At 41.8% G+C, this 13121-nt stretch overlaps 1 protein-coding gene and 1 pseudogene across 4 annotated transcripts in view; both read left to right on the top strand.

Annotated features, from left to right (window-relative positions):
* LOC146502969 (uncharacterized) overlaps positions 1–2522 on the top strand; it is a 225304-nt gene extending 222782 nt beyond the window's left edge. Inside the window, exons 3-4 of one of the 4 annotated variants that reach the window (XR_014868788.1) lie at positions 1720–1849; positions 2052–2522. The gene's annotated coding sequence lies outside the window, so the exon portion shown is untranslated. Of the gene's footprint in view, positions 1–739; positions 879–1719; positions 1850–1980 lie in introns of those variants that run through there. The other 3 variants (XR_014868786.1, XR_014868782.1, XR_014868789.1) reach the window with 3 other exon arrangements.
* Positions 2523–9645: 7123 nt separating this feature from the next.
* LOC146502968 (uncharacterized) lies at positions 9646–11212 on the top strand (annotated as a pseudogene).
* The last annotated feature ends 1909 nt before the right edge of the window (positions 11213–13121 follow it).

Below are 13121 nucleotides of genomic sequence, written 5' to 3'. Positions count from 1 at the left end.
AGAGGCACACAGGGGAATGCGACACTATACTTACGTATACTTACATTTGTAGCCCAATTACGTCACAGCGATGCAATGAAGGGTGTCCCAATTCGAAGTGCACTCCAATGCACAGTTCATTTCCCCAAATTTGAAGGCTGTGTCCGGCGTAAGACTTTGTGACCCAACCTATTCCACAATACATAGCGCGGCGTTGGGTGTGGATATTTTTGTCAGAAAAAAAACGGCGGGTGGCTGAAGAGTTATCCTTTAAAGCATCAGCTTGATCTTTATTCTGACAAAATTTGATATTTTTGTCCTTTCACACATGTTTTTGTCCATTTAACCTCCTGCTGATCAGTTTACATGATTGGATTTCTGGGGAAATAGATGGCTTTACATCAGTTTTGGGTTTAGAGCTTTTATTGACAACAGCAGGAGAAGTTAGAAGTCAGGAACATGAACTCTACATGTGTTCAGTCGTCATGTCCTCATATTGTTTTAAGCTGTGAAGGACATGAGTGTGTTTCAGTTGCCTTCCTCATGTGGTAGGACCAACAACTCTAGTGTGTGTTACACTGTCCTCATATCGTTGGGCAGCAGAACTATACAGTGTTAAGTTTCTATAGAATCTGGTATAAGGAAGTCAGATCCTTCTGTAATAATGTTCACTGATACAAGTATGATCTGTAGTTAATTATCTAGTCGGGATTTATACTAGAGAATGTTTCTGACATTATATTGTTGTCTTTTGTTGCAGACACCAAGTGCTGAGATCCTGTCTCAACCTCCTTCAGACCAATTAGTGAGTGACATACCCACTTCATTCTTCCAACAGGTTACACATTATTTTTTTGTATTTGGAATCAAGTATATGTGTCAGTTGGGCCTAGTGCATAAATGAAATGCTCTTTGATTGTATTTAAATAATCAGTTTGATTGAAAGTTTCCCATAATCAACATTAGCATTACTTGTTTGTGAACATCTTAGGAGAAAGAAATTGGCGTACCATTTGTTAGTCCTAACTTTCCCTTTAAAACATCAGGTTGATCTTTTTTCCTACTAAATTTGATGTTTTTGTGTTTTTGTGTTACATTGTCCTCAGATTGTTTTAAGCTGTGAAGGACATGAATTTGTTTTTGTAGCCTTTCTCAATTGGTAGAACCAACAACTCTAGTGTGTGTTACATTGAAACTGAACAGCAGACGGTTGTCATGATGATAATAATACTCTATCCGATTTCAAACAATCTACTAATAATACTCACTGTGATGAGTATTATTAGTAGATTATGTTCACATGTAAAATATTCATATCAAATGGTAAATGACCTGTATTTGTATAGCGCTTTACTAGTCCCTAAGGACCCCAAAGCGCTTTACACATTCAGTCATTCACCCATTCACACACTGGTGATGGCAGCTACATTGTAGCCACAGCCACCCTGAGGCGCACTGACAGAGGCGAGGCTGCCGGATACTGGCACCACCGGGCCCTCTGACCACCACCAGTAGGCAACGGGTGAAGTGTCTTGCCCAAGGACACAACGACCGAGACTGTCGGAGCCGGGGCTCGAACCGGCAACCTTACGATTACAACTCTTGAGCCACGATTGCCCCTTAGCCCCTCAATGTAGAATTACACACTGCCCAATGCTGACTTTGCCTACAATGCAGAGAAAAAAGCAAACAGACCTATTGCATGCATTGATTCTCATATTTCACTGTTACTTTTCAAAGGCTCAAGGACCAAGTATTTCGGGGGTTCCAAGCCACACGCTTTACTCAGCTGCCCTGGACAACATGAAGGGCACCTCTGCCTCAATCACCCTGGACAACAAAAACATTAGCAACACTTCACCAAGAAGGGGTAAAGGCACCCAAATACAAAATGTTTTAGGTGAATATACTTGTGATCAAAGGACAAGTTTATTGTTTTCAGACATGACACTGTTGAGAGCTTTTATCATAAATCATTTCATCTTATTTGATTCCCAGCAGAACACAGCACTTCAAATGGTTCATTCCAAGCATCCTTAAAGGAGCAATAAGCAATATCTTTTCACTGCTAGGTGTGCTGTTGTGCACTGCCTGTAAACCAAACCAAAGTCTATGGCTGGAGATCAACACAGAGAGCGGGATTATGACTTCATGCTGTACTCCAGATGTAATTACACCTCTAGTTCTTCACATAGCCATTATTAATTCCTTCAACCTAAGTATGATGAATTGTGCTTATTGCTCCTTTAAAGTGCTCCAGTAGAAAGCAAGGTTTAAGAACATTTTGCATTCACATTAAGATATTTTCTTTTGTTTCCATTTATGACAGCTGGGAAGGTGAGAAGCAAGTGGACAAATGATGAAGTGAAGGTTGCTGAGCGGCACGTTTCACTTCATAACAAGCTGCAAAGTACCAGGTAAAAAGGAATGTGACTGCTGCCTCCAAGCAGAGCCGGCAGCTCTGAAAGGCAGAGACTGGGTTGTCATAAGGTACTACATCCACAACAGGATCATAGCATTAAAAGAAAGATGCAAGAAAAAAAGAAACAAGCAAGAGAGATACTTTGTTACTTCCACAGTTATGTCAGTATTGCAGTTTTCTGTGTTGCATTGTTCTTACTCATAAATCTGTGGTTTATGCTGGGTGCTTGTTGCAATTAAATGATAAGAAAGGCAGATAATGTTCCACGTTTTTATTCACATGCATTTCACTACAAAATGAATTAATGCATTACAATATTAAGACTTAAAAAGTAGACTGACCACATTTGACCTATGTCTTTTTTTAAGTCTCTACACAGCTCAGATTTACTGTTTTATTAACACATAAATGTCTGATATTTCTGTCAGAAGTTACCCGACTGGTGAGCATTACTATTGTGCATCCATGCCTATTATATTGTAATCTCAAAAGGAGCCAAGCTGAAAATACAGAACCTACCCTTACCTGGTCCTTATAAGTCATGTATACTTGAAAATTATGTGTTTCCATGGGCTTCACAATTCACCTAAACATGAAATATCAGTGTGTGACCTTATGGTACTCATAAGTCACATAAACCTGACAGTGTCCTCATAAGTAGCAGTAAATTCAGGTTTGACCAAAATTTCGCCCTAGCCAAAATCTCAACAGATGGGCGTGTTCCTGGAAGCATGGGTCAAACTTTTTGTGATTCCCATGCCTCTGGGACCTTCGGAAAGGCACGTTTCCATTTGTCACATTTTTGTCATACGTACTGATATATCATGAAAACACGTATGTGTGTGTGTGTGTGTGTGTGTGCGCGCGCGCATGGGCGTTTCCAATACATCTTTAAATGAGATGACAGAGTGGCAGACTCAAGGGGGCATACAGGAAATCAAAAATTGTGATTAGAAATAAAAATGGATTCATTGAGTCAAATCCAGTGAGTTGTAATGGTTTTAACTGTGGACAAACTGTCTGGGTGAGTCAGTAAATTTCCACAGTCTTTGCTCTCCTCCTCTGGGTGGAGCCCTCATTTTTCCTCCCAGGAATCCCACCTGATGGCAGTCAGGCCAGCATTATTTAAGACGTATGCTCTCAACCAGTCTTTCCCAGAACATCAGTTAACTCATGTTAGTGAGTTAACCCTGCTAATCATAGAAGGTATGTCCCGATTCCTAGGCTGCATCCTCCGGAGGCTGCATTTGAAGGCTGATTACATCACAGACAGGCGATGAAGGCCATCCCAATTTGAAGCCTGCTCCAAATGTGGCCGACAAATGCGTCGTTCATTCCCCCAGATTTGAAGGATGGGTCGGATGTATCCTTGCATATTTGCAAAAGTGCTCCGACGTTTTCGGACATCTGTTACCCACCAGCTTGACAACTAATCAGGAGGTCGAGGCTCATTAGTGCCGGCGAGAACACCAGACTCCCAGCACATTGTTTGCAGACCTCCCGTGGTCTTTCTCTACTCAGGTTAAACATGATAAGTCACTTAGATAACTTAACTATGTTGTTGTTTGGCTTTTTTCAGTGTTTTATTTGTTCCTGAGTGAATCGGTTTGGCTGAGATTAAAGTTATAGCTTTCACACAGCTGAATAAACGTCAAACAGAGAATTGATTAAACAGAAGTGTGAGATGGTCGAGAATTTACTCCAATGTCCTGACTAAGTGTGGTGACTCCCAAGCTAGGTGAGTGGCTCCAGCAGATCCCAGGAACAACATCGGAGATCTCTGTTCAGAAGAGCGCAGTCCTGGGAACAGCTAAGATACTGTGCAGGACCCTCAAGCTCCCAGGCCTCTGGTAGAGGACCCGAGCTTGAAGGAGAGACCACCAACAGGGGCGAGCTGGGTGTTTTGTTTTTTTATATGTCAGTGTAATATAGCTACAGTGGTAACTAAGAAGATATTTTTTAAAGGCTCAATTCGCTCCTAATTTTGCTGAAATGACAAAGCGTGGTCTTGTTTAACAGTTTGCTATATTCGTTCTGCAAATGTGCTTCAGGTTAAGTCTTTCTTAAGCAAACAGTTGGATTTGACCTATGCACTCTTTATGGCCTGACATACACAGATATTGTTGATACAACACTATGTGCAGTGCTCTCCCATAGGCACACGTTTTCTTTATTAGTTTCTTATCTTTTTGGTGTAAATCTTTTCAATTCAAAGTCCACTTTTGCAACTTAAGCGTAATATAGAGTCAGCAGAGCCAGCTCCAACTTTTTTCAAAAAGGAATATTTTCAGTCTTATCTTAAAGTAAAAAGGGCTTGATGAGTTCCTGTTCAATTCAGTTCAGTTTTATTTATATACCCTGACTCTGTCTGGCTCTTGACTTGGTCCATTTTTGAAGTTCTGTGTGAAATGCTGTCAAATTTGTCTTTTTTCTCTTTTCTCTTGCCTTTATCCACTTGCACATAAAGGAAATAAACATGTGAATACCACAACATTTGTAATTGTAACAACTTTCTGGGTTAAATGATGCATTTTACTGAAAGGTTCCAGGGCTGCCGATTATTTTGACCATGACGGCATTTTTAGAGTGTCATTCATTTTTATGAACTCTGCAAGCATTAGTCAATTTCTTTTTTATTAATAACTAAAATTATAATGCATCATTTCTGCTTGTTAAGGTTGGTTGTAAGATTCAGATAATTATTTATTAAAAGCTAGACATTTGAAATGAGAATAAGAAAGAAAAGTATTTCTTTGTGCCCTCCTTTCCCTGTTAATGCCCTACCTGGCCCCCTGGCAAAACTTTGCTAGACCCGCCCCTGCACAGTTACCAGCTGTCAGCTACTTAGAAAAGGATCCTGTTGTTATTTGTCTCTCAGAAACAGTTCATAACTTCAACTCATTCATTTCACCTAAAAGGTAAACCTGTTTCTCCATCACCTGTTCAGCTCTGATGATTCAGTGAGGACATCTCCTGGTTTCATCTTCATGTTTCCCTCTCACCAAATATCCAAACCGACATCATGACCAGCAGCTTTACAGCTGTGGCTCCAGCAAACATCAGCTGATACTAGAAACTAATATTAAATCATTTCTAACAACAGTTGATCAAGCTTAAACGTGCTGCTGTTGTTTAGCGCGACATCCGCTGGTTTCCTCTTTGTCGCGCAAAGTGGGCGATAAACAACCAAGAGAGAAAAGCCGATCAGCTGATCATTGATCAGTTTCATGATTGAAGTAGCAAAAGGAGGGGGGGTATTTTAGAATACAGTGTTATGTGATTGTATAAGTAAATTAATTCTAAACCAAAACCAATTCTTTGCGGTTATTACTCACTCAAGTCAATAACAAATGGAAACAAACTTTTTTTCCATTGCTTTTTCTTGATGTGGACCTTAAACAGAATTTAAGAAATGAAGAAATGAAGAAATGAAGCGCCCACTTCATACCAGCTGTGAACAAAGTGCTGAGAGAGACCGGATTCCTTCCACGCACACACTAGACTCACTGTGAAAAACCTTCTTGCAAGTTTTGAGACTTGTCTCACCAACATTTGTTTACTTATGTTATTATAATTTTTTGTATGCATCACTTTCATGGAGGGTTTTTCTGGGGAGTAAATGGAGTAAATAAACAAATAAACAAATTCTTGAAGACTAGGTCTTCTACTATATCCTCTAAAATATAAAGTGTAGGGATGAGCTACCACTTTGGTTTTGACTACTGAAACAAAAATGTGTGAAGCTTGATCATGGTTATATGTAGGGATGCACCGATACCGATACTGGTATCGGGTATCGGGGCCGATACTGTAAAATGTGGTATCGGTTAACTCGTAAAAGTTAACCGATACCATGAACCGATACTAACTTATTTCATTAGTCAGAGGGTGGCTGGTCATTTCTGTTGTAGTTTTTTAGATTGGCCACTAGGGGGACATCCCGCGCTAAACAGGCACAGGGTTAGGCGAGTGAGACTGGCAGCTCCAGATAAAAAAGAGAAACTGGAGGCTGCTGTAGCTAGGCTAAACAAAATGTCAGCAGTGTGGAACAGCCAACTTTAACTCAGGTTTTGGGAAAGCGATGAAAAATGTCAAGAGAAAATCCACGGGCAGTTAAAATAACAGAGGCTCTGACTCATTTTATTGCTCTGGATGACAAGCTAATGCCGGTCGTGGAAAACATAGGATTGCACCGTCTTCTCAGCATACTCGAGCTGCGATATGAAATTCCCAACCGCCCACACATCAGGGAGATAATGGTGCCAAAACTTTCTAAAGAGGTAAAGACAAGCAGTGTGTGCGCGATGTCAGTCCTCGGTTTAACGGCACAGTGGACTGATGATCCACGGGCAGATGAGGAGTTCGTTCGTCAATGCCAAATACTTTCGTTATTTTGTTTGTTTGTTTACAATATGGACACTCTGCAACAATTTAAAAGTTTATTTTATTCTCAAACCTAATTTGTATTTATTTTATTCCAAACAGAAGTGTTTATTTATTATTCTGAAAGCTCGAGACAGTGCCAATAGTTCAGTGATATTTTGTTAAATTACAATGTGGAGACTCTGCAATAATTTAAGAGAAGTGCTTATTTTTCACTTGAAATCTTTTTGTGGTCATTTTTATTAAGATATTATTTATTATCGGCAGAGAATAAAATAAAACCTGTCTTCCAATTCATTACATTTGTGTGTGTGTGGTAGAAGTATCGGTTTTTGTACTCGGTATCGGCAAGTACTCAGATCCAAGTATCGGTATCGTATCGGTTTGAAAAAATTGGTATCGTTGCATCGCTAGTTATATGGCTTAAATGTCAAATGCAAATTACTGTACTGCTTGTTTTTAGTTTCGTTTTTATTATTATTTGAAGTCACTGTCTGATCAGTTACAATGAAATAAAAAAAATAATGTTGTAAATAGGGATGGGTATCGTTTAGGTTTTATCCGATACCGGTGCCAAACCGGTACTTTTGAAACGGTGCCGGTGCTTAAACGGTGCTCAAACCGGTGCTTAAAGAATGGAAAACACAAAAGTGGTCCAAAAACCTCTCATGTTCAGCTGTTTTTTTGTAAAAAGATAACAATGTTAGCCTTTTCTGCAGCTATGGGGCATATATGGTATCATTCTTGGCTGGAAGCAGTGCTTAAACAATGGAAAAAAACACAAACTTTGTCCAAAAACCTCTCATGTTTAACTGTTTTCCACTTTTTCTTTGGTCATTTTAGCCTTTTTGGCCAGGGTGAAGGGAGTATCTGCCATCAAACAAGAAGACAGCTGCATGTAGCTATGATGGTGTTTGCTGTTCACCTTACATGCATTAATGTAATAACGTGGTTAGCCTACTCAACGTAAATTACACACAAACAACATTAAGCTACTCACGCAGAGAAGAACGGCTGCTGCTGCATCATCATCCGTCATCATTTCTGCTACACTGGCAGGGCTAGGGGCCAGGACTCTCCTCTTCGGGTTTTTGGGGGATGTTGCTAATTCCGGGTCCGATAACAGGCAACCCACAAGCAGTAGATGTGCTCGGTGTGAGGTCTCGCAGCAAGCTATCAAATACGGCGCATTTCTCGGCTTTAAAAAAAAACACTATGCGTCGCCAGGTGTTTCATCAGATTTGAGGTGTTACCTTCTTTGACAGTATCACAGTATCAGCTTAAAGCACTTGTTGCAGCTGCTGAGTTTGCATCTTTTGCTATGAAGTACAGCCAGACTTTTGACCGCTTCGCCTTGGACATTTTTAATCTGTAGCTCTGCTCTAAAAGAATGTACGTACCTGGACCCGCCTACTATTCTCGGAAACTTAAAATGATTGGCTAGAATCTAAAGTGTATCATTCCATACCAGTTGGTGGCGGTAATGCACCTTTCAGTTGTTTGCCAACCGCCAATACAAATGTAAGGAAGAAGAAAGTGTATCACAGCTCAGGAAAAAAAGCACCGAAATAAAGCACCGAAATGTGCGCTGCTTTTCGGTCTGGTTACTACCGTTTATGTCAGAACCGGTGCCATCATGGCACCGGATACCGGTACCCATCCCTAGTTGTAAATGTGTTTTATGACCAGTACACTTGTAATAAAAAAACATATTTTCAGAATAAAGTCTCTATTAAAACACTGAACTTCAGGCTGAAGTGTCACGGCTGGCGGGGTGAGCCGTGTGGTGTTGGAGGAAAAGGAGGACCCAAAATGCAGGCAGTGACTGATGATTCGAGTGACGTTTATTTACAAGTGGTGGAGTGGCAAAAACAGGCAGTGAGGGAAGAGAATTTACAGAACAAACCTAAACTGGGAAAGCTAAAGAACAAACTGGAAATCATACGAATGGGGTGGGAAGCAGAGACGCAGACGAGGAACAGGACACCATGAAACACAGACGAGCCGACAACGAACACAGACCGACACCCACTAAATATACACACACAAGGTAATCGGGTAATCACACACAGGAGGGGAGAACAGCTGATCCCAATACACATAATGACCGGAGGAGACAAGCTGAACACAATGACAACAGACAGAGACCTTCAGAACAAAACAGGAAATCTAGAACCCGAACCGGACACAAGGGGGAAAGACACAGAATAACTAGAACAGAGGAAAACAATCACAAAACACAAAACGCTGGGTCAACGACCCAGCACCATGACATGAAGTGAGTTCCAGTTACTTTGATTCCTGCTCTCATTGATTGCCTTCACAGATACACAATGTTTAAAAAGGAAACAGTAAAAAAACAAATAATTTCCTGACAGTCAGTTGTAATAATGATATGTTTTAATCATATCACATTAGTAATAGTAATATCACTTTCTCACTTTAGTATAGCAACAGCACTCCTGTCACTTACTTGTATGAATGTGCACTTGAACTTGTACGTAAGTTCATGGGAGACGTTAAACCAGGGGTCGGCAACCTGCGGCTCCACATTTAGTCCTTGGGGACTAGATGTTGTTCCACCCACACTATACACAGTGCAGGTAGAGCACCACTTTCCCCTCCTGTCACCTGATGGTTTGCCAGAATCCCTTCGAAGCAGTTCGAAAATCTTTTGCCATGGCCTACCCTAACTCCTCCCACACTTGAGTTTTTGCTTCAGCCACTCCCCGAGCCACCTGTCGTTACCTGTCTGCTGCCTCCGAAGTCCCACAGGCTAATCAAGCCCGATAGGACTCCTTCTTCAGCCTGGTGGCTCCCCTCATCTCTCATGTCCACCATTTGTTTCGGGGGTTACCACCATGACATGCACCAACCACCTTGCAACCCCAGCTCACTGCAGTGGCTTCGGCAATGGAGGTGTTGAACATGGTCCATTCAGACTCAGTGTCCCCAGTCTTCCTCGGAATGCTGTTGAAGCTCTGCTAGAGGTGGGAGTTCAAGATCTCTGAACCTTGGCTTCTGCCAGGCATTCCCAGCACACCCTCACTATTTGTTTAAGCACACCAAGTCTGTCTCCCACGCCACCTGATCCAACTCACCCCCAGGTGGTGATCAGTTGACAGCTGAGCGCCTCTCGTTACCCTAGTGTCCACAACGGATCGGAGGCCTGGTGATACGATTACAAAATCGATCATTGGCCTGCAGCCTAGAGCATCCTGGTGCCACATGCACTTATGGACACTTGTTTGAACATGGTGTTTATTATGGCCAAACTCTAGTTTGTACCAAAGTCCAGCAACAAAACACTGTTCAGGTTTAGATACGGGAGGCGTTGCGTTGAAGGTTCCCAGTAGGACAACAGAGTCCCCAGGCGGAGCACTCACCCAGGGAGTCCAAGAAGGCGGGTTACTCTGAACCGCCACTTGGCACATAAGCGCAGATGACAGTCAGGACCCGTTCCCCAACCGAAAGGCACAGGGAACTAGACCTCTCATCCACAAGGAGAAACCCCAACGTACAGGCAGCAAGCCAAGGGGATACTAGGATACTAACCCCAGCCCACCGTCTCTCACCAAGACCAACTCCAGACTGAGACAGAGTCCAGCCCCTCTCCAGGAGACTGGTTTCAGAGCCCAAGCCATGCGTTGAGGTGAGCCTGACTATATCTAGCCGGTACCTCTCAACCTTTGAGTGTGATATCCTTTGGGTGGCGCTGTCACTTGGTGTTCACTCTCTCTCTGTGGTAGAGTACCCGTTCCTGTTCCTGTTCCAACACAGGAAACAGGATAGCTGGGTGACAGTGAGGAGGAAGCATAGTCTTAGACAGAAGCCCCAGGAATACCACCAACCTCTTCATGTATCTAACTGCTTTTCTCCCACTCGGCGACACACCCACCGGGGATAAAACTCTGGTAATTGGCAATTCTGTTCTCAGACATCTGAAGCTAGAGACACCGGCAACCAACTGTCTTCCCTGGAAACTGCTGGCTAAGGGTAAACGTAAATTCAGTAAAATTATAATTCACGTCGGCTGTAATGACACCCGGTTACATCAATCGGAGGTCACTAAAATTAATATTGAATCGGTGTGTAACTTTGCCAAAACAATGTCGGACTCTGTAGTTTTCTTTGGTCCCCTCCCCAATCAGACAAGGAGTGAGCCGCATGTTTAGACGCATGTTGTCCTTAAATTGCTGGCTGTCTGAGTGGTGTCCAAAAAACAATTTGGGCTTCATAAATAATTGGGAAACTTTCTGAAGGAAACCTGGTCTTGTTAGGAGAGACGGCATCCATCCCACTTTGGATGGAGCAGCTCTCATTTCTAGAAATCTGGACACACTTATTAAACTCTCCAAAATATGACTATCCAGAGTTGGGACCAGGAAGCAGAGTTGCAGTCTTACACGCCTCTCTGCAGCTTCTCTCCTTCTGTTAAGCCCCCCCCCCCCCAAACAACTTCTCCATAGAGACTGTGTCAGCTCCCAAACAGATAAAAAACAACAACAACAACTAAAAACTGTCAAAAAAAACCGGCTTAAACAGACACACACACAAAAAAAAATCACAAATAAAGAACAATCCAAATCTGCACCAAAAAGTAAAACAGTGAAATGTGGATTATTAAACATTAAGTCTCTCTCTTCCAAGTCTCTGTTAGTACATGAGTTAATAATTGATCAAAAAAAAGATTTACTCTGCCTTAAAGGAACCTGATTGCAACAGGTCGATTATGTTAGTTTAAATGAATCAACATCAGAAACCTTGAAGCACATGCCAGCAGTGTGGCAGCAATTTTTCACACCAGCCTATTAATCAATCAAAGACCCAGACAGACTTTTAATTCGTTTGAAAGCCTGATGCTTAGCCTTGTCCACCAGTCTTACTTGTTATCATCTATTGTCCACCTGGGCCTTACACAGAGTTTCTGTCTGATTTCTCAGACCTTCTATCTGATTTAGTGCTCAGCTCAGATAAAATAATTATTGTGGGTGATTTCAACATCCATGCAGATGCTAAAAATGACAGCCTCAACATGGCATTAATCTGTTATTAGACTCAACTGGCTTCTCTCAAAGTGTAAACGAACCCACCCACCACTTTAATCACACTCTAGATCTTGTTTTAACATATGGCATAGAAACTGAACATTTAACAGTTTTTCCTGAAAACCCTCTCCTGTCTGATCATTTCCTGATAACATTTAAATCTACAGTAATTGATTACACAGCAGTGGGGAGTAGAGTTCGTCACAGTAGATGTCAGAATTAATAATTTAAGATTGTCATTTGTGCTAAGATATATACAACCACTGCTATAATGTGTCCTAATATGGTTGTCATTGTGCAGAAAGAGCTAGATCAGCTTTAGTTCCATTGCTTGTATCTGTGCTGATTAAAATACTAATGTAGCCTTGTGCAGACAGGAAGCAGCCTCAATGCTATAATTTCCCCTTATAGCTTTAGAAGCCTGACGTTCCTGTTCAATTAAAGTGCAAGTCTTCACACCTTTAAATGTTCATTTGAGATAGGACCATTGCAAGTACCTGTTTTTATAGTTCAGCAAGACTCTCACACTCGGCATAAATGGTGACAAGAAGTCACACACACACAAACAAAATTGTGTATGTTTCTGTTCTGTGTCTTGTGTACTGTTTGTTTGTATATGTGGTTTTTTTCTTGCTGCTGTTACACCCAAATTTCCCCTTGTGGGACAATTTAAGGGATTATTCTATTCTGTTCTAAACACACACACTGTGCTTATACATGCCTGCTTAAAACTGTCACGTGATTAACTGAATTGTTATTAACCTCTGTTACCAATAAAAGAGTGAGGTGGACGCAGAGGAGTCGGAGTTGCTTGTACAGGCGAAAGACAACACTGCTCTCCAAACGCTCTCCTTGCAAGCGAAAAGTACACTAGTGTCTGTGTGGTTGCTTTCAGTAACAGGTTCTGTTTACCAGCAGGGTTGACTTAAACCCAACAGTAGACGTCTTTCTGAAAGTGCTGTAACTAAGTTTAAGAATATGATCCACCCACTGTTATCATCTTCAATGCCCTGTACCAACACAGAGCAGAGCAGCTACCTGAACGCTACTCCAACAGAGGTCGATTATCTTGTAAATAATTTTGCCTCCTCACCAGGGCCATGCAGAGATGTCTGAAGGGGCGGGTGTTCAAAGTTAAAAAGGGGGCACGTAGAACCAGGCTGAATAACAACAACCCACACTCACGAAGAATCATGGACATATATCACTGTCATCAGGTGTGGACAATGACAATGCAAAGCAAACATAGCCCATGTTTTACGCGATGGGTGTGCATCAGATGCAGTAGC

The sequence above is a fragment of the Neolamprologus multifasciatus genome, chromosome 14 (assembly GCF_963576455.1).
Source record: "Neolamprologus multifasciatus chromosome 14, fNeoMul1.2, whole genome shotgun sequence".
NCBI classification, from domain to species: Eukaryota; Metazoa; Chordata; class Actinopteri; order Cichliformes; family Cichlidae; genus Neolamprologus; species Neolamprologus multifasciatus.
The sequence above is the reverse complement of the archived record's forward strand: the minus strand, read 5'-3'. Positions and strand labels throughout refer to the sequence as shown.